Below are 24,503 nucleotides of genomic sequence, written 5' to 3' on the forward strand. Positions count from 1 at the left end.
CTCAGCTTTCAGTGGTCCCTGAATGTAAAGGGCTACACAGGGTAACAGTCTATTATAGAGGATCTAATCACTGCCATGCATTCCAACAGGATCAGGAGCAGAGGCTTTCTATACCCTTGAGATCAATTAAAGAGGAATAAGTAGCATACTCAACACTGACAGAATTTAAGTCATAAATTTTCAAAGTTTTCAGTAATATTCATTCTTTTTCATAAGAAATATTAAGTGGAATTCCAAAAATCAATCAAGAGAAAAATAACCAGAATTGAGTTAATATTATTTAACTACATATAATTCAATGCGGCAATTACTTATTAGAAAGTAAATAAAATGACAAGGCTAGTTTTTGATAAACACAGGCATTTAAGATTTGGAGTTATGGACAATGGTTAAATCTAATAGGTGCATCCAAACTTCATTTATATGAACAAGTGGATGGTTATGGTACAATGTTTATTTTAATATCTTAAGCTACTCTTTAGAAAGAATTAGCAAGAAAAGATATTATCCTTGAAAACTGCATAAACATAAAGAAACTTGATATAAAATCAGCATATTTGTCATCTTTAATATGCTAAGCTATTCTACATAACATGTTAATAGTATAAAAAGATTTATTTTTTTTAATATATTATATTGATTTTTTACAGAGAGGAAGGGAGAGAGATAGACAGTTAGAAACATCGATGAGAGAGAAACATCGATCAGCTGCCTCCTGTTCACCTCCTACTGGGGATGTGCACACAACCAAGGTACATGCCCTTGATGGAAACGAACCTGGGACCTTTCAGTCCGCAGGCCAATGCTCTATCCACTGAGCCAAACCGGTTAGGGCAGTATAAACAGATTTAATGAAAGCCTGAGCCAATCTAGAAATTTAGCATCCACTTGAGCCATTAGTTCATAAGACAGAGTATCCATTAAAAACATTGAAATAAATAAAATACATATAATTTCTAATTAGTCTGATGGGGGAGAATATATTATTTCCCACCCTTGGTCAGATATTTTGAATGAGGCTCAACACTTGGTTTGCTGTCACATTCTCCCCTACCTGAATATATTAATTTAGGTTATTCAATGAGATTTTTAAAGAAATTTAGCTTCATAATATCAACTAAAATAGTTCTCTCTCAAGAAATTATTCTATTACATCACTTTGGTAAAAGCATACGCTACTTTTTGTATAATTAAAGTTATTTAAAACCTTTTGTGAGTGTGTGTGTGTGTGTGTGTGCGCATGCATGCATGCTGTGGAAACCAATGCAAGATGTGACAAGTCAAGACCTTAAAATGAGGATGTATCTATTTCAATGACAGCGTTACCCATAGGAGATTATATTTTAGCTTTCTAAATGCACTGGTGTAAATTCAGCCTCTACCAAATTAAGAATATGTTAGTACATTCTGGTTGGAGATTTAGGCACCTTTCAAAAATATAATTAGCATTGAAACACTCTTTCCTTTAAAAAAATAGCTTCTGAACAAATCTATACTAATAAAAAAGTAATATGCTAATTAGACCAGATAGACTGGACATTTTCTGGACATTCTTTGGGACAAAACCATGGTAGCGGGGGCTAAAGCAGAGGTGGTTAAGGTTGATCAGGCAGGCAGGCAGGCAGCCAGACCGGTTAGGGACAAACAGGTCAGCAGGGGAGAGAAGTTAGGGGCAATCAGGCCGGCAGGGGAGCAGTTAGGGGCATCAGACTGGCAGGCAGGGGAGAGCAGTTAGGAGCCAATGGTCCCGGATTACGAGAGGGATGTCCGCCTGCTGGTTTAGGGCTGATCCCGCAGTCGGACATCCCCTGAGGGAAAGCGGATTGGAGAGGGTACAGGCCGGACTGAGAGACCTCCCCTCCCGACCCCCATGCACAAATTTCGTGCACCAGGCCTCTAGTTTATTTATAAATTGAACAAAGTATCAGTTCCATCTCATTATTAAAGAACTAGTGGTCCGGTGCACAAAATTTGTGTGCTGGGGGGGTGTCCCTCAGCCCAGCTCGCACCCTCTTGCACTCCAGGACCCCTTGGGGGATGTCCATCTGCTGGCTTAGCCATACACCCCGTGGGGATCAGGCCTAAGCTGGTAATTGGACATGCCTCTCACAGTCCGGGATCCCTTGCTCCTTACCACCTGCCTGCTCGCTGCTCCTTACCCCTCAGCTCACTGCTCCTTAGCGCTGCCACAGAGGCAAAAGAAGCTCCTGCTACCACCACTGCACTCTCCAGCTGTGAACCTAGCTTCTGGCTGAGTGGTGCTCCCCTTGTGGGAGTGCACTGCCCACCAGGGGGCAGCTTCTGTGTTGAGCGTCTGCCCCCTGGTGGTCAGTGCGCGTCATAGTGACCGGTCATTCTGCTCATTCTGCCATAATGGTTGCTTAGGCTTTTATTATGTAGATAGCATTTTAGCACTTTATCTGCCAAATCCTTTATTTTAATAAATAATGGCTTACCATTTGTGATAGATGGAGTCCACTAGCTTGTATACATGCTTTTAGCAGGTCCTGTGTATCTCTTGGAGAACAGCTGAATTTCATTTCCCTTCCATTTTGGGTTCTACAGTAGGAGCACCATGTAATGGCCTTGCCTATATGAGCAGTAGCAGAATGATTCCAGAACTGTTCCAACCACTGCTTTCAGTTTTAATTGGCTTTCATTAGTCTTTGATTGTGTTGACAAAACCCAGCTGTGAGTTTAATTATTAATGCTTCTATAAAGTCTTGGTGCTTATGACACCATCAGAGTGGGAGAAATCAGGACTGCTATTGTAACAGATTATAATTTAAAGTGATTTTCAATTTCTGATAATAGTTGATGCCACTTTTAGATCAATCAAACGATGATTATTCTGACATAGCTAATACAATGGAGAAAAATGTTACATATGTTACCATTATGGTTTTACTATATGATTCAGAAGTTACTGATAAAAATCAGAATTAAACAAAAAGGATTTCCACTGGTAATTATTGAAAGAGCCAGCATTAAACAAATCTACACTAATAAGAGAAAGATGCAAATTGACCATACCTTCATGAGGCCCACCAGCCAATCAGGAGTGAATATGCAAACTAACCCAACAAAGATGGTGGGTTAATTTGCATACGCAGGCACCAAGTGGCTGGGGGCGGGGTGGCTGCTTGCATGCGCACTGGCGCCAAGCAGCCTGGGTCCCGGGGACGGGCATCCTCGGGGCCCAGGCCACTCACTCTTGAGGCTGTAGGCCTGGAGCAGCCGGGGTCCCAGAACGACCCCCAGCCACTCCAGGCTACGTGCACAGGTGCCAAGCAGCTAGGGTCGGGGCAGGAACACCCTCCGCATCACCATGGTGGGCCTGTGGGCAGTGCGCATGTGCTGAGCAGCTGGAGGACGGGGTGGGAGAGCGAAAAAAAACAAGAGTGCGAGGAGCACCAGGAATTCTGGGAATCGTAGTTCTGGTGGCAGCCCCTGGACTGGATGCGGAAGCCCAGAGCGCAGGGAGCACCAGAAATGCTGGGAATCGTAGGTCTGGTGGCAGATCCACTGTGGTATCTCCTAGACACTAGAGCAAAATGAGCCTGGAGCAAGTTACTGTTGCAGGTGGAAGATGGAGGGAGAGCAAAGGTGAGAGACATAAGTAAAGTCAGAGTGTCGAGGAAAAATTAAAAGGAAGATATCCTGCAATTTCTAGGAAGTCTCTACCAATGGAGCAAAGAAAAAAAAAGAGCTCTATTATTCTGTGAGCACCAAACCAGACTGGGCTGGGGTCTCAGACAATTCGCTCACATGACTGCAAAGACAGAAACTCCCAGACTGGAGAGGGCTCCCCTGAGGGCTCCCAGATTGGAGAGGGTGCAGGTCAGGCTGAGGGACCCACCCTGTGCATGAATCTTCGTGCACTAGGCCCCTAGTCCACATATAAAACCCTATCATTGTTACCTTAAGGTTCATATTTTGCTTAACTCTTTCTCTTAGACCTGTGGAGAGATCATATTGATGGCTGTTTGCTTATGATGTGTTTCTAGTTGTGGTGGATAAGATTTCAAGGTAAATAATTTATCATTTTGGGGGAACTGTGACAGCTTTGTAATGTGTCACTTGGTTAGTTTGAAAACGACACAACTCAGAATTCCCATTTCTAATTAGGGTGACCAATGAGATTCTTACAAGATGTGGAAGAACCAGGAAAGGAAGCAGCCATTTTTGTCACTGACCCACTTTGTTGCTGACTGACTCATCTCAAAGGCTTGAAGCAGCATTTGGACCTGCAATTACTCTACCTTCTCTGGATTCACCTTCAGTTTTTCTGATTCCTGGGCTAAGGGTATATTTAACTCTGAAAAAAAAAGCTGCTTCTGCAGGATAACCTTTATACTCAATAAGAATGGACAAGAGTTTCAGTTCATCCTCATGGAGTTTTAGCTCATTCTCATGGGGTTTCAGCTCATGTTCATGATTTTCCCTTCTTAGCTTGACTGTGGACTTCAAGCTCCAATAGTAGATGTTGAGACAGGCATGGTTTAAAAATTCTGCTTAGCCAGCCCTATGATTGGGTAAGCTAATTAATCACCTGCAACAAATGTGTATGTATATGTAAATGTATATACATATATACATATATGTATATGTATATGTAAATGTATGTGTATGTGTATGTGTATGTAAATGTATGTGTATGTGTATGTATATGTATATGTATATGTAGGTATACATGTGTATAAAATAAATATTACTGGATCTGCTTCTCTGGCTGAACCCAGAATTCCTAACTAATTCCTAGTGGAAGAATATAGAATGGACTCTATATTTGCTGTGAGAAATGTGGTATTTTGTGCTGGAAGAAGGAGGGATGATTGTATCCAGGAAGGAAAAAGAAAGGAAGGAACTGTGAGATAGTGAATGATAAAAGTTACATGAAATCAGTGTACAATACTCTCCTGTTCTCATTTCTTTTGCATTCTGTTTGTCTCTTTCTCATTCCATGAACTCAGTATATTTACTACTAACAAAATATTTTTATAGTGGAAATTTTTCTTCACTTCTTTTTCTCACAACCAATAAAATACTATTTGGCAGTTAAAGCCATAGCGTGATAGCAAATACTGTTACTGCCTAGTTACATAAATAGGGTACTGCTAAAGAAATTAGAAGAATTATCATAATCAATATAATTACAATCAACTAAATGCTAGAAGAAAATGGACCAATGTCTTCACTGCTGAGGAAAAAGAATTTTGAATCTAGAATTCTATACATAGCCAAATTTTTGATGGAGTTAAAGAGAAAAATAAAATAATTTTCAGACATGGACGAACTCATAATTTTCCTTCATGTACTCTTTCTGAGAAAATTAATTAAGAGTGCAATCTATAAAAGCAGAAGAAATCCAAGAAAGAAGGTACATGGAATCCAAGAAACAGGGCAACTAAACCACAAGAGCAAATGGAAGAAATCTGAGGAAAGCAGCCTGAATGGATTAGGGAAGTCTTAAAATTCCACAAAGATCCTTAGGAAAAAAGTGTACTTACTATAACAAATAATATGATAAATATGGTGAACAATCAACAATCTTAGGACTAAAATGAATTCTTATCTTGTTCTTTTCAACAAGAAAAAAGAAAGGTCACTACAAACTCCAGGAATGCAGAAAAGGGAGAGTTGTACAGGGAAGTCATGAGTAATTATTTCTGTGTTAGAAAGTGGTATGGATAGGAGACAAATATGCTTTTTGGCTGCTTTGAACCTTTTGCACATCCATTCTCTGCTTGGGGAGTTTTTGTCTCTGAATATGTATACCCAAGCCTGAAATCCCAAACTTACTTCTCCAGCCTTCCTTTCAGTCATGTATATGATACAGAGCCCTCCCATTCAGATATACTCTTCTAAGAAGACTTCGAGTGGACAGGTCTGACAAGGGGTTGGCAGAGACAGTGTTCGATGAGAGAGAGCCAGAAATTTAAACTTCAAGTGCCCAGAATACACAGATGTACTTTAGTGACTGTGTTTTTGGGTGGAAGCAGCAGGACTTCATTGAAATGCTTCCATAATATAATTTGTCAAAGTAACTCCTTACATTGCCTCTGAACATGACTGTCTGGCATTGTCTGTCATAAAGTCTGTAAATGAACTAATTTTCTAATTAAGCTACATATAATAGGTTTTGCCACTTGGAATGAAAAAAAAAGTTGGTATCAATAGTGGTTTCAGGAGACAGAGTTTGAAGGAAATGAGACTTAACAATAGGTTACTTGACATCGGTAAAAATCTCACTAATATTTGGGCATGCAAATCTGGCAACCCATAACAGACAGAAATAAAATAGTTAATTAAAAAATCAAGTGTAATTTCCTAGGATAAAGTATAGACTGAAAACAAAGCTGAGAATTTGTAATCACTGCCTATGAACAATATAAGGGACATAAGACTCTATTTTGGAGAGCGATTAAAGAAACAGATGACAAGCTCAATGATCTAAATTACTGGCTCAAACCATGACTAAAGAATCAAAGACTAAAAACAAACAAACAACCCAGGGCTTTACATACGGGGCTTTACTAAAAAACTTTTTTTTTTTTCGGAGAACAAGAAAAATAGGGTTATTTGCATTATACTTATTAATTTGTGCATTTACTCAGTGTCTGGTAAGTTAATGTTCAAGAAAAAATATTATTTTTATTAAAATGTTCTATTATTTTATGTTAACAATTACTCATTTATTTCAGCCCCCTTTTTTATTATCTAAAGTTTTACACATGTTTCCTTTTTCCTGCTTGATGCCCCCGACCCCCGCCCCCGCCCCAGCCATTCCTACCCCAGGCAAGCTCCCACAGACCCAGTGTCTGTGTCCATTGGTTGGTTATACTAATATGCATGCATACAAGTCCTTTGGTTACTCTCTAATCCCCCCTCCACTGCCATTTGTCTCTGGATCTATTCTTGTTCATCAAATTATGTTGATTATATCCCACATATGAGTGAGATCTCAAAAAGTTAAAAATGGAACTCCCATTTGACCCAGTAATCCCACTTCTAGGACTATATCCCAAGAAACCAGAAACAGCAATAAGAAAGGATATATGCACCCCTATGTTCATAGCAGCACAATTTATAATAGCTACGATTTGGAAACAACCTAAGTGCCCATCAGCAGATGAGTGGATTAAAAAACTGTGGCACATCTACACAATGGAATACAATGCCACTATAAAAAAGAAGGAACTTTTACTATTTGCAACAGCATGGATGGAACTGGAGAGCATTACGCTAAGTGAAATAAGCCAGTCGGAGAAAGATAAATATCACATGATCTAAAAAACTTTTTAATATTGCTTTCACAGTGCTGGAATAACTAAAAAAATCTATAATAATGTAATTTTATAAATTGCTAAGCTATACTATTTTAATTTGAAATATTACATGGGCTCTTATGGGACTATTAGAACATAGAGTTGTAAAAAAAGAGTGATAGCCTGGGAATTCTAATGGAGATGTGTAAGTGTGTTGGGATGACCCAGATAACTCCAAATTTCAAGGCTTTCCAGTGTCTTGACAAACTAACAACTCCTTTCCTGCTTGACACAATTGTCAACAACTTCTGTCCTTCGCTTTTCATTGTTCTCTCTGGAATCTTAGGTTCATGGTTAACAAACCTATCTTGTCAGGAGATAACTCTTAATCAACCCTTTAAAATCCTCTTAAACCTGAGGATTTAAAATATATCAGCTCTGGTTTCACATGTAAGGAAAATGGAGATCACCACTAAAAACAAGTAAAACAAGTAAAAAGCCAAACAAAATGAAAAATTAACAACTCTTCTTAGAGCCATAAGAGAAGTAACGTAATAAGACAAAATTGGAGAGACCAACAGGCAAATACAGAGAATTACAATTTACCAGGACAAACTCATGAGCTGTGGGAACCAGTTTCTGGTAGGAAAATCAGAATCATATTTCACAAATTGCTAGAGGCTCAGAGTGGACAGCTCTGAGAGTTAAAAACTCCAGGGAGGCTCAGTAATTGGGAGCCCCCACACTTTTGTGAGTTATACTTTCAGAAATTTAAGTTTTCACAGTCAATATTAGAGAATAATGTCCTTGTGCTTCCAGCAGGTGGAGGGGAAAATGAATCATTTTGTAATACTCCTGAGCACTCTGTCCATAACAAGGCCTGACCTTAGGAGAAATTAATTAATGAGAGTGCAACCTGCTGGGATATTATCAGAGCCTAACTAGGTTGGGAGAAGAGAAATACTCAACTCTATCCCTCTCCAGCCATCCTCTCCCACACAAGGAGGAAGAAAGAAACTGGGAAACATGTACAATTCATAGTCCATGGGCATAGGCTACTGAAGACTGAGACCTACTCATAGGACTATAGAATGCTTCCTATGCCACCACACCCCACCCCACCACCACATTCCTAAAGGCCTATTTACAGCAATTTCTTTTACCTGGTGTATCATGTATAGCTATCAAGAAAAAATTACAAGGTACAGTAAAAGGCATAAAACATAATATGAAGGGATAAAGAAAGCATCGAAACCAGGCATGCAAGGGTGTTGGATTGATCAGATCTGAAATTTAAAACAGCTATGATTCATATGCTGATAATGGATAAGATAGATACCATGTAAGAATAGGTGGGAAATGTAATTAGAAAGATGGAAATCCCAAAAAGGAACCAAAACAATGACAACAAAAAGCTAGACAAAAAACATCATAACAGAAATAAAGAGTTTGAAAGGTTTATTAGTACACAATCTCAGAACTTGAAGATAATTTAATAGAAACTTCTAAAACTTAAAGAAAACAAAGATTAAAAAAATACAGAATAAAATATTCAAGAACTGTGGGACAACTACAAAAGGTGTAACATATGTGTAATGGGATTAATGAAGGAGATAAAAGAGAGAAAGGACAGGTGAAATATTTGAAACATTTATGACTGAGAATTTTCCTAAATTATGGCAGATACCAAACCAAAGATCCAGGAAGTTCAGAGAACACCAAGCAAAATAGATGCCAAAAAATTACACCTAACCATATCATTTTCAAACTACAAAAGAAATCAAAGATAAAAATCCTGAAAGCCAGAGAAAAAAATACCTACGGAAGAGCAAAGATAAGAATTATATTTGACTTCTCCTCAGAAACCATGCAAGTCAGAAGAGAGTGAAATAAAATATTTAAAGTGTTGAGAGAGAAAAAAGGCCCCCAACTTAGAATTCTGTACTCACCAAAATTATCTTTCAAAAGTGAAGGTGAAATAATGACTTTCTCAGACAAATGAAAATTGAGGGAATCTGTTGCTCATAAACCTACCTTGCAAGAAATATTAAAGAAATTTTTTAGAGAGAAGGAAAACAATATAGTTCAGCAACTCAGATGTATATAAAGAAACATATCAAAGAATGAATAAAGTAAAAAAAAATTGCCGAAACCGGTTTGGCTCAGTGGATAGAGCGTTGGCTTGCGGACTGAAAGGTCGCAGGTTCGATTCCGGTCAGGGGCATGTACTTGGTTTGCAGGCACATCCCCAGTGGGGGATGCGCAGGAGGCGGCTGATCGATGTTTCTCTCTCATCGATGTTTCTGACTATCTCTCTCCCTTCCTCTCTGTAAAAAATCAATAAAATATATTTTTAAAAAAATTTATTTTTCTTATTCTCAATTGATCTAACAGATAACAATCTGTTCAGAATAATAGCAACAATATATTACATTATGTATATGCGTATATGTGTACATATGCATATGTACATATACAAATATACATATGTATATATCCATACATACACATATATGCATATATACACGTGTACACGTATATGCTTGTGTAGACTTATTTATAAGTGAAATGAATGACAGCAATGATATAATGGATGAAAGGGAGAAATTAGAATTATTTTGTTAATACAGGAAACACACTACACAGGAAGCATTAGAGGATTATTTGAAAACAGACTTGAATTACTTATAAATGTTAATTGCAAACTCTCAGGAAACCAGTAAAAATATTTTAAAAAGTGTAACTGATTATGCTAAGAAAGGTGAAAAAACAGAATCATGTAAAATGCTCAATTAAAGCCACAATAGGCAGGAAAAGAGTGGAAGACAAATAGAGGGACAAAGACAACAAATTGAAAACAGTAAAATATGATATAGGGAAGTCATGGAATAAATAATTGCCATCAATTAAAGTCAGGCAGGGAGATAAAGAAGAAAAGAAAAAATTCACAGTATATAAAAAACAGAACATAATTGGAATAACTCTAATATCAATAAGTACTATAAATGAGAATTTTTTAAAAACCATCAATAAGAAGGCTAAAACTCCAAAATTTATAAAAAATAAAATCTAATGCCACTCATATCCTATTTATATAAATAAATCTAAAATAATGTTAAAAAAGTTAAAGAGATAGGAAGTATATCAGTCATAAGAAGACAAAAAATGTAATAATAATAATTATATTACATAAAATGAACTTAAGAAAAACATTTTAGATTCAGCAGACTTTATATTGACTAACAGAATTTTCCAAGAGAAGAAATGAGCTGTGAGTATACCACCTGCATGTGGTAATGACACCTGATGAGGTTCTCTATGGACCCCATGAAAAAGTAATCATTTGAATTAATATCATAACACAAACATTCCACAGTGTGTTCTCTCTGCACTACAGCCAGCATTGTCCTGTCTTTTCTTCATCAAACAAAGCTAAGAAGTCTCCTATTTTAGGACTTTTGCACCCACATTTTCCTCTGTCTGCAATTTTCTTACCACATATGTCCGATAACATATTCTAATAGTTCATTCAAGTCTCTGGTCAAACGTCAATACATCAGAGAAAGTCATTCCTGAATACGCTGTATCATATAGCAGCCTCTCCATCCCTTTCCCTTGCCCTGTTTCTATAGTCTCTAAACCCTATATAATAACCTGACATTATGTTTATTTCTTTATGGATTTGTGCACTGGTGAGGTCCCTCGGTCTTGCCTGAGCCCTTTTGCAATACAGGACCCCTTGGGGGATGTTGGACTACTGGTTTTGGCCTGATTCCTGCAGGCCAGGCTGAGGGACCCCACTGGTGCACATATCCATGCACCGGGCCGGTTTTGGCCCAATCCACGCAGGTCAGGCCTAGGGACCCCACCGGTGTGGACCTCTAGATCTTTGATTAATCTCTTCCTGCCTTCCCCCCACCCCCCGCCCTTCTCTCTGAGATTCATGTTTCCATGCCTGTGCATCGAGCATCTGCCCTCTGGTGGTCAGTGAGCATCATAGCTACCGGTAGAATGGCCCAACAGTCTTATAAGCTTTTATATACATATATAGATTTCTCCATTTGTCTGGATCACTCACCCCACTAGTAGTGATGACTCATAAGGGAAGGAACATTGTTTCTTTTGGTCATTGCTTTATTCCCCAGCACCTAGAAGAGTGTGTAAATAAATGAGGAGAGAAATTCAAAGGCAGCACTAGCAAACTAATATAGAAGGAATGTAAAGGATTTGATCATATTAATTATATATCAAAGAATATAAGCCCCATGTAGAATGCATAAAGGTTTCATATTCATCATATATAAATAATAATCACATTAGTAGGCAAAAGATACATGAAGTGATGAAAAATGGACAAAGAGTAAAGTAACAATTCACAAAAGAAGCCCTATTAATATGAAAAGATGGTGTATCTCACTAGAAATCAGGGAAATACAGACTAAAACAAAAATGTATTTCACCCCTTAGATTCATAAAAATGAAAACAGCTATTGTGGGGATGGTATGTGAGTGTTAGGCATGAGAATTTAACAAAATTAGTAATAGCAATATCATTGGTGTAATCTTCTTTTGGAATTATATATTGAAACAAACATGGATTTATATATTATTTGGACACAGTGGTCCAATTTTGGAAACTGATTAACAAGAATATCTGCACATGTTTATTTATATCTGTATCTATTGTGCTAAAGATCTACTTTTAAAATATATATAAAGATATTCATTATAGCATTGATTATATTAGTAAACAATTAGTAATAACTTCAATGTTAACTAATAGGGGAATTGTTAAATAAATTAAGTTACCTCCATAGAAATTCATATAGTACTTAAATGAGATTTGTATGCTCTAAATGGAAAGACTGCTAAGTCACTGTTAAGAATACAATGAATATTAAGTACCATACACAGGGTAAGGCAAAAGTAGGTTACAGTTGTTTGTATGAAAAATAATGCAATCATTAATGAATAATACAAGAAAAAACCCTGTATTTCACATACTCACAACTGTAAGCCTACTTTTGCCCAACCCTGTATGTAGCATGATTCTGTTAAGGAGATATTTCTATTTCTTCCTATATAAATTATATATTTGTATAAATGCATAGAAAAGGTCTGAAGGGTGCACAATGACCTTTTTTAAGTGATTAAGGGTGCCTGGGATGAAACTGAAGAGGAGTTTGGTAAAGGAGAATCCTCACTTTTTAGTACAAATCCTATGATTATACTATGTTCATTTTATTATTGTAAATAAACTTTTTAAAAGTCTGTAAAAAACAATCAATTTTTGTACTATTTTTCCATTATTATTATACCACTGTGCCCAGAACAGTACATAACAAATAATACCCATTAAATCTTTTGGATCTAATAAATAGAGGGAGAAGGCAGGAAGTAAACATAAATCTCAAGAGGACACTATTTAAAATGCATATAAGGTAAAAAAATGAAAAAACATAAAGAATAAGAAAAAATTAGGAAAAGGCAAAACAGAGTTAAACATGATTGTATCTTGGAAATCTGCTGAGGGAGAAGGGATACAAATAAAAAAAATAAGTTGGGAATAAATCCTGCTTTCTATCCATATAATGGATGTGGGCCAAGCAGAATGAGAGATGTAATAAGAGACTTATTTACAGCTTGTTTTAAGAAAATTGGGGTTCTTTCCATACAAGTAATTTGAATTTATTAAAACTCTCTATTTTCTGGCCAACTAATACATATGCAACGATTTTCTTTCTCTAATGGTATTTTTTTTCTTCAAATAAGAAATGTTTTGTTTTGTAAATGAATGGAACAAAAGATATGGACATAGAATCTAGAAATTCTACACAGCAACTGGTAAAAATAAAATCATCTATTTAAAGCAGTCCTAAAATGAAAAACAAATTCCAGTTTAAATTTCTACTTGTCTTATGGGTGGGCAAGAAGAAAATGTATTTCTTAAACTTAGTGAATTCAGTGAACTCTTTCTGCTCTTTACTTTTCTGATTCATATTAAAATAGGTTACTCAAATCTTTGATTAACTATATGTGGTATAATAATCAAGCTAATATCCATACTATAATAGTAAGAGATTTTGTTTAAAAATTTAATATTCTTCTCCTTTGAGAAACACCCAATATTCTAAAACTTATATTTGAGTGTTCTTTATTTATTACTTTAGAAGTATTTTAATAGAAACTTTATTATTCAACCTAAACAGTAACCTCACATATCTTATCAACATTTTTTAAATGAATAAGACAGGATAAATGATAAAATACTACTACTTATACCACTTATTGAGAACTACTTAAAATTATATTTATCAAATCTCTTATAAAGACTCCTAAGAACAATATGGTCCAACTTATTAGCTTAAAATTTTCTATTCTGGAAATTTTTTTAACTAAATAAAATTTATCTTAGAATTTCTAACCTTCAATTTTATCTTCTTTCTTTTTCAGGGCAATGTAAAGTAGAAGATTTAAAAACCACTATATAGTCGAATAACTGCCTCGTCTTCAAGTAAGTTCAGCTTTCCTAATCTTTTAAGATCAAATATCTTCAACTTACAGCACCCAGTCTCTTCCTAAACATCCCTTGTATTCACAGGACATAGGAACAGATGCTACATGATTAAACTCTTCTAATTTAAGACCATTTTAGAACACAGCACTTCAATGAATTTTATCACTGATTTATACAGTGTGTTTCTGCATCATGAAATAAATTTTTTACTTCACATCTCTCAGGCAATATTTATATCTTATGTATAACATTAATGGGTTGTTATTTTCCTAATGTCATATGGGACATAGAATCCAAATTCCTGAGGCCAACATCTTATATAGTATAGGTTAATCTACACTGCTCATGAATTATAAGCCAACAATGCAATCCTCTGTGACTCAAAGAGTTCATTGCAGGGCATAGATAACACTCAAGATATTTAAGCAGGAAGGGGTTTAATATAAAACAAATTACAAGGTCACTCAAAGAACTGAAGGAGCTTACTCTAAGCTAGACCTCCAAGAATGACTAAAAGAATAATAAAAATAATAAGAAAACTATTTTGTTTACAACAGCATCAAAAAAATAAAAAAAACATAGGAATAACTTTAACAAAAAAGTTTTGTTATGAAAATAATATTGTCAGTGCAAAATAAAAAATATCATATCAGATCCTGGCCCCAAATTTACCTAATTGCATGAGTCAACTGCAATTGAGTTTTAGCATCTAAAAATTTTGTAGCACATTCAAATCTTTCTCTCTCAACATTCAGAAAATAAATTATTTTAAAAAGCCACTAAAATTTTTTATTCTGTTAACCTAATTAATTATGAAAAGTGACTTCCTATGCTATCTATAGCTATATTCAAAATGAGTTAAGACCATGGAGTACAGAGGAGGGCTATAATAGCTAATATTACAATATATCATTTGAAAATGATTCATAAAGCTTTCAAAATAGACAAATGGTCTCATACATACCATTACCCACAAGAGCAACTATTTCCATTTCTGACAGCTTAGAGGCACAAGAGGAGCTGATAGAAGCCACCAGCATTACTTGTTTAATTCTGTTGTACCTACACCATCCTATCTAATAAAAGAGCAACATGGTAATTGGAGTACGACCGCTACCCTTCCCATTGGCTAATCAGGGCGATATGCAAATTAACTGCCAGCAAAGATGGCGGCCAACAGCCAGGCAGCTTGAAACTAACATGAGGCTTGCTTGCTTCAGTGACGGAGGACTCCAACGTTCCCCGCCTGCTGCTGCAGGCCTCTGAGCTGGCAGTTTGAAACATAGTTACAAAAATAGAAGCTAAACAAAACCCCAGAAACCAGCTTTCAGCTAGCCGGGATCTCAGAGCTGGAGTTGATACAGAGTTTCGATTGAAGAACCTAAACAAACCAGATACCTGCTTTCAGGAGCGGAGGCCTAAGAGCTGGAGCCTCAGAGCTAAAGCTGGCTCAGAATAAAATTTAAAAAAACAAAAAAAAGGAGCAGTTGGGAGCTTCAGTCCCAGCCTAAAAACAGCCCTCAGCCCCTCACCCAGACTGGCCAGGCACCCCAGTGGGGACCCCCACCATGAAGGGTGTGTGACCACCTGCAAAAAGCCATCATCCCCTCACCCAGGCTGGCCAGGCACCCCAGTGGGGACCCCCACCCTGATCCGGAACACCCTTCATGGCAAACCAGCCAGCCCCCACCCATGCACCAGGCCTCTATTCTATATAGTAAAAGGGTAATATGACTCCCAGCACCAGGATCAGCGGAGCCGTGAGGTCTCCCGACACCGGGATCAGCATGACAGGGGGCAGCGCCCAAACCCCCTGATCGCCCTGTGGCTCTGTGTGTGACAGGGGGCGGGGCCACAACCTCCCTATCGGCCCTGCTCTGTTCCTGACAGGGGAAGGCGCCCCAACCCCCTGATCGGCCCTGCTCTGTGCCTGACAGGGGAAGGCGCCCCAACCCCCTGATCGGCCCTGCTTTGTGCCTGATAGGGGGGAGCTCCCCAACCTCCTGATCGCCCTGCGGCTCTGTGTGTGACAGGGTGCAGCGCCCCAACCCCCAACCCCATGGGCCCTGCTCTGTGTGTGACAGGGTAGAGCCATAACCTCCTCATCAGCCCTGCCCTGAGTGTGACAGTGGCAGCGCCCCCACCCGCTGATCAGCCCTGCTCTGTGGGTGATAGAGGGTAGCGCCCCAACCCCCTGATCCGCCCTGCTCTGTGCATGACAGGGGGGAGCTCCCCAACCCCCTGATGGGCCCTGCTCTGGCGTGACAGGGGGGAGCTCGCCAACCCCCTGATCCGCCCTGCTCTGTGCATGACAGGGGGGAGCTCCCCAACCTCCTGGTTGACCCAGCTCTGTGCATGACAGGGGGCAGCGCCCCAACCCCCTGATTGGCCCTGCTCTGTGCCTGATAGGGGGGAGCTCCCCAACCTCCTGATCGCCCTGCGGCTCTGTGTGTGACAGGGTGCGGCGCCCCAACCCCCCCACCCCATGGGCCCTGCTCTGTGTGTGACGGGGTAGAGCCATAACCTCCCCATCGGCCCTGCCCTGAGTGTGACAGGGTGCGGCACCCCAACCCCCTAATCTGCCCTGCTCTGTGTGTGACAGGGGGCGGTGCCCCAACTCCCCTATCAGCCCTACTCTGTGAGTGCAGGGAGGAGCTCCCCAATCCCCTGATCAACCCTGCTCTGTGAGTGACAGGGTATGGAGCCCCAACCCCCCTTATGGGCCCTGCTCTGTGCGTGACAGGGGGGAGCTCCCCAACCCCCTGATGGGCCCTGCTCTGTGCATGACAGGGTAAGGAGCCCCAACCCCCCTGATGGGCCCTGCTCTGTGCGTGACAAGGGGTGGCGCCGCAACCTCCCCATGGACCCTGCTTTGAGTGTGACAGGGGGCGGTGCCCCAACCCCCCAATCAGCCCTACCCTGAGCGTGACTGAGGGTGGCATCACAATCTCCCAATCCACCCTGCTCTGTGCATGACAGGGGCGGCGCCCCAACTTCCCAATCAGCCCTGCTCTGAGCCCGACCAGGGGCTGCACCTAGGGATTGGGCCTGCCCTCTGCCACCCGGGAGCAGGCCTAAGCCAGCAGGTCGTTATCCTCTGAGGGGTCCCAGACTGCGAGAGGGCACAGGCCAGGCTGAGGGACACCCCCTCCCCCCGTCCCCCCGAGTGCACAAATTTTTTGTGCACCGGTCCTCTAGTTAAATCAATAAAAGACAAACCCAAGGTAATTGCAGCTAGACACCAATTTTTCTGCTGCTTAATTTTAAACATTGGCTAAGATGAAATACACTGCAGTTGAATTTTTCACTGCTTTTAGCAGATTCTTGTATTAAAATTCTGATTCTCATGGCTCTACAATTAGATATTTTAATTTATTCATGTATTCTGAAATGTTAGGGTTTGTAAGAAATCTGTCCCCTTGTTCTGGGAAGTTCTTCAGACCTCAAATTTTGCATAATTCAGGTACTTGGGAGTAATGAAAGTGACTTCTTTATTTCATAATTTATATATTTGGGGGAAATGAAAGCTATACTGAACACTGGAATTTATAGGTGATTTATATCTAGGACATAGTTATTTGGCCATGTAAGAATTATTTTCTATAGTGCTTAACACTCACCATACTCCCTTGCATATTTAAATATTTTGAGTATCATATCATATATTTCCAAATCTGCGGTTAGGGACCATTGGTTTTACTTTCCTGTGTCCCACCAGAGCACCAAACGTCACCTCAGTCTTCAGTGGCTGTATATTAGGATTGACTGTGACAAGTGGAGCTATTTTCTGAGGATGGTTAATTCACTCTTTATATAGGCATATGTGATTTACCATAGGGTTTCTAACCATTAGGTTAAAATTTTCTTGATTATAGCACAAGGCAGCATTTAGATAAACACTCAGTCTGAAAAGATGTTAAATGTGATAACTAATATATAATAACAAAAGGGTAATATGCTAATTAGACCGGATGTCTTCCGGACATCATTCCGGAAAGTCCTTCCTAACAAAGGTGGGGCTGGAGGGAAGCCAGACAAGGTCCTGGGTGCCTGCGGGTAGCCTGAGGGAAGCCAGCCCAGGTCCCAGCTGCCAGAGGGAAGCTGGTGTCGCCTGCTGGGAGAAGGAAGGCCTACTCTTGCACGAATTTTCATGCATTGGGCCTCTAGTATGTAATATTAGGGAAAAACCTCCATTCCTCTGGTTTCTTTATTCCCTGTGGAATGACAATGACCCTATAACATCCAGTCTTCTTTTCTCATCCCTTCTTTATTCCACTCATGTAGAAGGAGTGAAGTATCTGCTGTTAATTGGCAAGGATCTGGCAGGTATTGATCCATGCTTTTTAATTAGCAGAACTCATTTATTAAACATCCTTAAGCACTAGGAATTAGTTTTGTTTTGTTTTTCTTCTTCATCCACTCAAAGCATTTCTCCCCAGATCAGTATATCTGCTCAGCAGACCCAAAGTCCCTTGGGTGAGTTTTAGCAATCCCTTTGGTCTGTAAACTAAAGCTACATTCTCTGATTAGCTTTATCAATATTAAAGCTGATATTTGATCTTTCTCAGTCTCTCTTCCAACTCTCATTTCTCATCAAGTTCAAAGTTCAAGATGAAAAAAGAAGGTGGGACTTACTGGTTTTCCCACACCGCAGCACCTTTACTTCTTTTCTTTTCCCCTGTTCTCTTGATGAGATTTCCAAGCACCTGCCATCCTACAGCCAAGCTGTACAACTTACGATTTGTTCACTCTTCAGTACATGTCATACAAAAAAAGCTTACTTTAAAAAGCCACACAACAACTAAATAAATGAAACAATGAGAGCTCAAATAGTATGTGAAACTGAAATCTTAAATTTAATTTCACCTCAAAATATCTTGACTTGTGAAAGAATATTGCTCTTATTTTATTTGGCATATTATATTCTTCACTGGAACAAATAAAGTTGGGAAGCCCTATGCTATTTAGCTTTATAACTGATAAACATTAAAAAGTAATCATAAATTATGGCAAATTATTTGATGTTTTCTAAAAAGAATTGTCTAAACTGATAGTCTGCATAAAAACAAAAAGTCTGTTCCTACAACAATACTTCTGGTTAAGATAGTTTTGTTTAATTATGAAAAAAACCATAATTGACTATATTTTTTATTTAGTAAAATTTGCTCTGAGCTCATTAGGGATTTATTACCCATAGAAATGCAACTTTAATAAGACTAGAAGAAACGTTATGAGAAAAAGGAAAGAATAAGGCCATAACAACAACAGAAGAATACATTCTTTAGAACTCCAGTGATCTAATATTAGAGCTATGGCTAAGAAAGGTTAAAATTGCAAATATGTACAAAAAATAGTTATTCTGCTAATAGAACTTTTCATGAACACTCAATATAAAGAAGTTTTAATGTACACAAATATGGATTGTCCTTATTTTTCAAAAGAATTATAAGTTATAGTTTTAAACAGAAATATATTATAGTCTAGCAATACATTTAAAGCAATTTGTTTTGTAAATAGTCAAAAAAACACACAAAAGAACTGTAACACTAAGTATGGTGGCCAATTTTGTGTCAACTTAGATGGGCCAAGGTGCCCAGGTATTTGATAACCTGAAATCCACAGCAATACGCAAAAGAGCAAAGAGTCTGTCAAAGGGAGCTTCCCCAGGCCTCCGGGCCCCAGTGGGAGCTCCAGGGGCTTGGTTGTTCACAGAAGGGAAATAGGAAACATCAATCATTATCAAAATCCCTACTGTCAGGATCTTCCTACCTTTAAATTTATTGGTCTATTATTTTTAGCTCACGTGGCTCAGATCTGTAACCTCACTGACAGAATATACAAATGAAAACCTTGTTCTGTTTAATCATGCAGACATTTCTCAAAATGAATTTCCAAAGCATCATTCTTTCCCAGTCCATCCTTACACTCTCATGAGGTTAAAGTCATGCTCCATACTCAGTTGGTAACTCATTTCTTGAAGAGAAGCAGGAGATTATATAGTAACTAGAGGCCCGGTGCACAAAAATTATACTAAAACTAGAGGCCTGGTGCACGAAAATTCGTGCACTCACGGGGGAGGCCCTCAGCCCAGCCTGAGCCCTCTTGCAGTCTGGGAGCACTCAGGGATGTCTGACTGACGGCTTAGGCCTGCTCCCCGCCTCTCATCACCCCCATGCTTCCACTGGTGGCCTCCCTCTGTGGAAGGTGACCAGGCAGGCTGATCAGGGGATAGCACTGGCCGGCGAGCGGCTGGTCCCACCCTCCTGATCATCCCTCTGATTCTGCTGGTCACTGCGGCCACCCTCCCCCATTGCTGTCCCCTCCCTCTGCCCGCTGGCATGCACCTTGGCTGGCCTGTCATCGACTACTCACAGGCCCCACCCCCCACTGACAGGTTGTTCCACCATTCTGTCGATTTGCATATTATGCTTGGATTATATAGGGTGATATTTGCCACTTTGAGGACACAATTAAAAATAATAATGAAAACCAACAAAAAATGTTTATACTACTACTAAGCCAATATTATGTAACCTGTAAAGATTGTGTCAGAAAGACAGAATGCATACAGTTTTCATACATTTCAGTAAAATATCTGCAAATGTGTTTTATTAGTATTTGACTAACACATGTTAATATGCTGGCACTTTGCAGTGTCATGTTTATAACCCTGTGCTATTGGTTCTATCATTTAAAAACCACAATCTTACCTAATTTGCAACTAACAAACCCTTGGAAACATCCAAGTTTAGAATAGTCTTAGGCATAAACTCTGCCATGTAAACTGTAATTCTGTCTTAACATACAAATTACAATGCTTGTGCAAATATTCTTCTTAAAAATCGAATAACCTATACTTTAAAATATACATCTTATTTTCAAAACTGCATTCCATGAAGGTGTTGAATATTCACCCCCAGGATTCTGTGAAATTGCACTTCTATAAATGGCAGGTATGAACCTCTTATTCAATAGGTGTGAAAAAGAGATATTTGGGGTTCAGCTGCTTTGCTACAGATCTATTTTCTCTCCTTCTATTTCCTACGAAAAAGAAAATCAGTCATGTGCATTTTAGAATTTTTAGGGAGTTATTTTTATTGATCTATCGTTACTTTTGAATACATTGAGAAGAATTTTCAGAGTCCAAGTTTCATAAAACTTTCATAGTCCAAGAGAAATGTTATTCTTAAGTAGATTGGAAAAACTAAGAGACAGATTCCTAATTTAAATATATTTGTAAAATTTCTTTTAAAAAAGACTGTTCATACAATTCTAGTAACAAATTTTCTTGTAATTTTGGACTTTAGTACAGGAGGTTATACAGTGGGGCCATGACTTATGAGTGTCCCGACTAACGAGTTTTTCGAGATACTAGCTGTCTCTCGGCCGATTTTTTGCTTTGAGTTGCAAGCTAAAATTCGGGTTACGAGCCAGCTTCAGATACCCCACCGCTAGTTGGTGCAGCGAACATCACAGTGAACACCACAACATTAGCCCAGCATCACGTGTCTCACTCGTTCACAACTGATTTGACATACGAGTAATTTGAGTTACGAGCTCCTTCACGGAACAAATTAAACTCGTAAGTCAAGGCCCCACTGTACCTGAAAGTAAAACGTACTTGAAAGATTCATGCAAGAAAACTCACACTTTAATCATTTATTCTCCTTTTCCCTTATATACTACTCCCTTGCCCATCACACCCCACAACCAAAAATGCATTCAATACTGTTGAGTGTTGTTTTTTATGTTCAGGATGTATTTTATAAAACATGTATTATTGTTTTGTGTGCATGCATTTTTAATTTATGTAACTGATATAGGGCTATACTGCTTATTCTGATTTGTTTTTAACTTTTCTCACATAAGCACTTAGTTGCTTACTTTGCTTTTTTGGTTGAATTTTTTATCATGGTAAAATTTATATGCAGTGAAATTCACAGATCTTGAGTACACATTTTCATAAGTTTTGGTAAAGTATTCATATATATATATAAAAGCCTAAGCGACCCTTATGACCAAAGACCAAATGACCAGAATGACTGGAACAACTGGTCGACCAGTCACTATGACAGGCACTAACCACAAGGGGGCAGATGCTCAACGCAGGAGCTGCCTACTGGTTTTCAGTGTGCTCCCATAGCAGGAGCGCTGCTCAGCTAACCAATTCAACCCGGCAGCCCACTAGCCTGGCAGCAGCCACTCACTCCCTCAGTAGTCCTGCAGGTTCCAATTGCCAGAGAATGGGCCAGATACCAACGGACTGGCACCGCCAGCCTCTTAGAAGTCAGCCTCAGGCACCTCGGCCACTTCCCCTCCCTAGACACTTCCCAAGGAAGAAACAATATAAAAGTGACACCAGGTGGCTCCCGACAACTGGCACGAATGTCAGAGGATGGATCTAGATACTGGGTTCACAAGGGCGTTCCACCACCTGCCCGGAGAGCCAATCACATCCTAGGCCTCCCCCACTCCCCTTGGGACCCACCTGTGCACAAATTTGTGCACCAGGCCTCTAGTTTGTATATAACCATTACCCTAATGAAATATAGGATAATTCCATCACTCCAAGAAATTTCCTTTTGACTTCTCCACCACTATTTTGATTTCTATCAACAATTTTCAGATAAACTTTAGAAATCAGAAGCCCTGGTTAGGTGGTTCAGTTGCTTGGAGCATTGTCCTGTGCAGTAAAAGTCTATAGTTTCAATTCCTGGTTAGGGCACTTCCCTGGTTCAATTCCTGGTCAGGTAAATAAGTATAGGAGGTAACCAATATATGTTTCTCTCTCACATCAATGTTTCTCTCTCTCTCTCTCTCCCTTCCTTTCTTTCTAAAATCAATTAAAAAACAACAACATATTCTCAAGTGAGGATAAAAAAATTACAAATCAGAAGATATTGAAAGTTATTCCTTCAAGAGTATGTGAGAAAATGATCAAATTGTATGATGAAAGGTCAGTTTATAAGATTTAATTCTGAAATTCTGTAATTGCACTTTGTGATATTTTGACTGTTGGAAGAATCTTTTGACAAAGCTCCCACTTTTAATAAGGACAGCTTTACTTCTTCTTTTCCAATTTGGATGCCTTTTATTTCTTCTTCTTGACTAATTGCAATGGCTAAAACTTCCAGTACTATGTCGAACAGGAGTGGTGAGAGTGGGCATCCCTGTCTTGTTCCTGTTCTTAGGGGAAATGGTTTTAGTTTTTGTCCATTGAGTATGATGTTGGCTGTGGGTTTGTCATATATGGCTTTTATTATGTTGAGGTATGATCCTTCAATTCCCACCTTGCTGAGAGTTTTATCAAAAATGGTGTTAGATTTTGTCAAATGCTTTTTCTACATCAACTGATATGACTATGTGGGTTTTTTCTTTCAATTTGTTTATGTAATGTATCACGTTTATTGATTTGAGGATATTGTACCATCCTTGCATCCCTGGGATAAATCCTACTTGGTCATGGTATATGATCTTTCTGATGTACTGCTGGATCCTATTTGCTAAGATTTTGTTGAGGATTTTGGCATCTATGTTCATGAGGTATATTGGGCTGTAATTCTCTTTCATTGTGTTGCCTTTATCTGGTTTTGGTATTAGGGTGATGCTGGCTTCATAGAATGAACTTGGAAGTGTTCCTTCCTCTTGAATTTTTTGAAATAGTCTGAGGAGGATTGGAAACTAAAGAGAAAATAAACAAATGGTACTACATCAAAATAAAAAGCTTCTGCACAGCAAAAGAAACCACCAACAAAACAACAAGAAAGCCCACTGCATGGGAGAACATATTTGCCAATCTTATCACTGATAAGGTTTAATCTCCAACATTTATAGGGAACTCATACAACTTAACAAAAGGAAGATAAACAATCCAATCAAAAAATGGGCAAAGGATCTAAATAGACACTTTTCTTTTCAGAAAGCCGAGACATATGAAAACATGCTCAAAGTCACTAATCATCCGAGAGATGCAAATCAAAATAACAATGAGGTACCATCTCACACCTGTCAGAATGGCTATCATCAACAAATCAACAAATGACAAGTGCTGGAGAGGATGTGGAGAAAAAGGAACACTCGTGCACTGCTGGTGGGAATGCAGATTGGTGCAGCCACTATGGAAGACAGTATGGAGTTTCCTCAAATGTTAAAAATGGAACTCCCATTTGACCCAGTGATCCCACTTCTAGGAATATATCCCAAGAAAACAGAAACACCTATCAGAAAGGATATATGCATCCCTATGATCATAGCAGCACAATTCACCATAGCTAAGATCTGGTAACAGCCTAAGTGCCCATCAGTAGATGAATGGATTAGAAAACTGTGATGCATCTACATGATGGAATACTAAATTGCTGTAAAAAAGAAGGAATTCTTACCATTTGCAACAGCATGGATGGAACTGGAGAGCATTATGCTAAGTGAAATAAGCCAGTCAGTTAAAGAAAAATACCACATGATCTCACTCATTTATGGATAATTAAGACCATTATAAACTGATGAACAAAAATAGATACAAAGGCAGAGCAACATCGAACACACTGTCAAACTACAGCAGGAAGGCCGGGGAGGGTTGGGGGCGGTGGGTAAGAGATCAACCGAAGGACTTGTATGCATGCATATAAGCATAACCAATGGACACAAGACACTGGGGGGTATGGGAGGCTAGGAGAAGGTCAAGGGGAGAAAAGAAAAAGGAGACATATATAAAAGGA

Source organism: Myotis myotis, unplaced genomic scaffold, assembly GCF_014108235.1.
Source record: "Myotis myotis isolate mMyoMyo1 unplaced genomic scaffold, mMyoMyo1.p scaffold_m19_p_6, whole genome shotgun sequence".
Lineage (NCBI taxonomy): Eukaryota > Metazoa > Chordata > Mammalia > Chiroptera > Vespertilionidae > Myotis > Myotis myotis.